General features: G+C 39.1%; 1 pseudogene; it reads left to right on the top strand.

Annotated features, from left to right (window-relative positions):
• Nucleotides 1–582: 582 nt before the first annotated feature.
• LOC147847139 (putative UPF0481 protein At3g02645) lies at nucleotides 583–2,166 on the top strand (annotated as a pseudogene).
• The last annotated feature ends 2,327 nt before the right edge of the window (nucleotides 2,167–4,493 follow it).

Below are 4,493 nucleotides of genomic sequence, written 5' to 3'. Positions count from 1 at the left end.
CCCTCATAAATGGCAAAAAGAATTGATTATAGAAATGTGCAAATCAACCGCTTATTCATAGGCGAGTCCGAGTCCCTTATACGTGTTTGCTTACATGTAGTAACAATTCTGACTCTAATTCTCTTCAAAAGATGCTAGTTTGTTATGCACAAAATACTTTTGTGAAGTCTAAAAAATCCATCAATGGTAACACCATAAAGATGATAACAACAACATATGTATAATGATCAACATCTCATTATTAGTAGACCCAGCGGATCATGACATATTTGTCTTTATAACATATCGACCAGTTTAATTAGTATCCCTTGGCATGATCCTTAACTTGCATGATTGTTGACTTCATGTACATAAGTCAGTCAAGATCACAAAAATAAAAGAAGATAAGCTCTTGATTCCAATAATACAAGAATTGGTCAAGAAATATGGAAGAGAGCATTTGATCTTTATGGGAAATGATATGATTATTGGCCCCATACACACGCTTTATCTCATTCCTATGTCTCTACTTCTAGATAGATAAATAGATAGGCACCTAAGTTCATGTCTTTGCTTCTATATATGATGCATGAGTTCTTCCACATCTGATATCCCATGTCTTTCCATGAATTCCTTCACACATCATTATTGTTGCTAATGTAATTAATAGAATTTCTATGATTAGACTGGCAATCTTATCTCTCCCCCTCTCTCTTTCTCATTTGTCTCTCTATTCCTATCTCCTGCAAGGCAAGTCTAGTGCTGGTGTTTGATTTCTAGAAGAAAGCATCAAGTTTGTGCCCACCCAGGAAGAAGAAGTCTGAAGTTAAAGTTTAAGAGAATATCAACAAGAAAGAAATCAACCTTACACTTCAAATGGATCAATCTAAATCCTGTACTAAAGAAGAGAAATGGAGAGAATGGATGACAATAACAATCAATAATGCCACTGATGCTCATACAGAAGTGTCTAACAAAAGTTGGACGATTTCGAAGCCTCCAAAAGCCTTATTGGATGTCAGGCCACTGGCATACTCCCCTCAGCTCCTGACCATCGGACCATTGCATGAAATCTTTAGTCAAATCTCTTCTGCTGATCATTGTAAGGCAATGTGTGTGTTGAGATTCATGAAAACACATTAGATATCAGATGTGAAACAGCTCGTGAAATGCGACTTGGATGCCCCTTGTAATCTTAATACCCATTATTCAAGTCTTCCGGCCTATGGCCCTGAAACCCTCCAACTTATGCTCACTGTCGATACCATCTTCATTTACGAATTCTTGCTATGGCTATGGATTGAATTTCAACCCAAAACGGAAGAATCCAGATCCCAACTCATGCAACACGACTACTTCTACACATTCTGCAAAAATGAAATCACAACCAACCAAATACTTAGGGACCTGTTCTTGATGGGCAACCAAATTCCCATGTCATTTCTAATGAAGCTGTATGAAGAGTTTCCAACGAAACCCAACATAGAAAAAGATCTTAAGCTCAACAAAGTATTGGTTAACATCATCAAAGCAGCTGATCCATTCTATATGTGGCATCCTCGATACGAAATTTTCGAAAATCCTGAAAATCTCCATAATTGTGAACATCTACTTGATTGCCTATATGTTTGGGTCATCCGAACGACATTAATAAAGACAAAGAGAAAAGCCATCAATCCATGTAGAATCCCACTACTACTGAATCTTTTCCGGACGGAACAAGCTCCTCACAAGATAACTATATATCGCAATCGCCTGCCGACAGCGTCACAGCTCTCTAAAGCCGGCATCTGGTTCAGGGCAATGGAGGGTGCCATATCAGTGATGCGCTATGACAAGAAAAAGCTTCGGTTCGATCTTCCACGGCTTGTCGTGGAAGCTGGCACGGAGGATATGCTAAGGAACCTTATTGCACATGAACAAACCTCCGGAAAAGAAGGTTATTTCACTAAGTATGCGGTCATCATGGACTCGCTCATCGACACGCCGGAGGATGTAGCGATCTTGACAGAGGCGTGGGTCATAGAGAATCACTTGGGGAGCGACCAGAAGGTGCTCAAGATGTGGAACGACATGTGCATCACTGTCTCGGATCGGCCATGCCCGGATTGGGACGACATGATAGAAGATGTATTGGACGACTATGAGAATCCTGGGCGTGCCATGTATGTATGTGGAGTTTCGTGAGAAGTATTTCTCTCGACCGGGGGTAACCATTTCACTCCTGGTGGCGTTTCTACTGCTCCTTTTCTCATTAGTGCAGACAGGCTACACTGTCGCAGGCTATTACAAAAGTTAGACCCTAATTTGATGACCGTACCTTCATCAAACCCTAGGGCAGAAAAACAGAAGCTTTCTTATTTCTCTTATTTTTCATTCATTTGGGATCATTGGACGTTATTTCTGTTATTTGTTCATTTGTAGTGACTGGGAATAGGAATCCTATGATGGTCTCATAAAAACATGGTCGAATATGCCATTTGCAATCCGACTCTGTACTTCTGATAAATAATTGGTGATTAGTGAATTACTGAATATCAACTAAGTTCTCATCGCCCATGAAACAACAAACGAATCAAGACGCTCAATCATAGTGTTCATACATTTTTTTAATAGTGTGAGGTTGTTATCTAATCATAGTTGTCGCAATCGCCCAATCTGAATGTGCACACTAAACATCAAATTGCTGAAAAACAAGAACATGTTAGACAATAATATAAACAAGAACATGTTGACACACTAAAGTACCCAATTCTTTCCATAGGGCAAACTACCCGGATAAACAGCAAGAATTCATGAATGTAGACGGTATCCACAGTGACCACAAGTTGGAGGCACTCAATTTCAGATTGGGGAAGGTGGAGATCATAGATGTGGTTAATTTCATGCGGTTCAGCAGAGACGAGGTCTTCCACTGCTGATATATTCTCATTATGTCGCTCCATGAATTTCTTCACACATAGCGCCTTCAAATTATTAATGGGCGAAGGCTCAAGATTTTGATACAATGGACCAATTGTCACTAAATTTCGGGTAATATGACTCTGGCTTCACTTCCATCAATGCTTGGGGAGGCTTCAAAACCATCCAAAATTTGTCCAACGCAGGATCCTTAATTGTTCAGTGGGAAGAGAAAACTATTTTGAGTTTTGTCACCATGCTACCATGATATATTCACAAATACAGAATTAACTCATTCAATGGACATGGTGATACACTAATGAGATTTACTTGTTCATAATTCTAACCAACATGCACTTGAATTTCTATGCAGGCTCCTTTGAGATACTTATGATTGTGTTAGGATTTGTGAAATGTTATTTTTGTGGACCCAACTGTTGATTAACAGTTAATGGCAACAAAGTCAACTATAGAGCAATGGCCAGCATGGATGGAATATATTGGATCATTTAAACAATCATCCAAAAATTAGAAGGTAAGGAAGTTTCTGTGAGGCCAAACAAATCAATTGTGACCAGAAGTTGGAAATCTTTGATATTATCTTGGGAGAGGTTTGAATAATGATTGTTAAGATCGAGGGGGGTAGGAATGAGGTATTCTATGAGCTCTACCGCACCTGATTTCTTATGTCTTTCCATAAATTTCTTCACACATAGTACCTTACAGTCATCAAGACAGGATTTGGTCACAAGATTTGTATACAATGGTCAGATGATCAGGTTTTCATCCCAATATGGTTTTTTCTTGGCTTCCATGAGTTTTTTGGGAGGAATCGAAATCTTCACATTATCCCGGCCACTTTTCGTGTTGGATGGACATGTATCAGGAGCAGTGGCAATTTTATTGATCTTTGTTGTCATTTCTTCCCACCATTTGTAGTGGTTTGTATGGTTAGGAGGGATGGGTTCATATGGATGCACAGCAGCCCCATTGGGGTGGATTGTAAATATGATTTCCATGTTGATGATTACAATGTAGAATGTTGATGACACTGTGACGATTGACCTCTATATTCTTTTCACCTATGAATTATGTTTTCGTAGAAAAAGTTATTGAATGAAATTATGTATTCGTAGAAAAAGTTATGTTTAAGAATGCATGCATCATGCCTAATATTTATTTGATTGATAACTATTAGGTATTGCATCCCTCTTGATGGGAGGACTCGGTCGCCGAATTTTGATTGTATGGTCGGATCGGTCAATCGATCGATTTGGGGGTTGGGTGAATCATAGGTAATTGAGGGCCTACCAGTCGGATTGACCGGATGGTGTAGTCGAACCGACCATTCGGTCGACCAAGAAACATATATATACATATATGATGTATGTATATATGTACATATGTACATTTATACATATGTATACTTTATAAAGTTATATGTAAGTTAGGGGAAACTGTTGAACGCTTGAGACAAAGTGAAGAAGAAAGTGCGAAGACAGTAGATGTGAGTGACTGTGAGCAGAGAGTCCAACAGAGAGTGCGCGAGAGACAGAGAAGAAGAAGAAAACAGTTGGAAGTGAAAGAGGCAGACAAACGAAGTAGGTTTGGTG

Source organism: Azolla caroliniana, unplaced genomic scaffold, assembly GCF_043228905.1.
Source record: "Azolla caroliniana isolate FFs.n. ecotype wild unplaced genomic scaffold, voAzoCaro1.0.p SCAF_1466, whole genome shotgun sequence".
NCBI classification, from domain to species: Eukaryota; Viridiplantae; Streptophyta; class Polypodiopsida; order Salviniales; family Salviniaceae; genus Azolla; species Azolla caroliniana.
The sequence above is the reverse complement of the archived record's forward strand: the minus strand, read 5'-3'. Positions and strand labels throughout refer to the sequence as shown.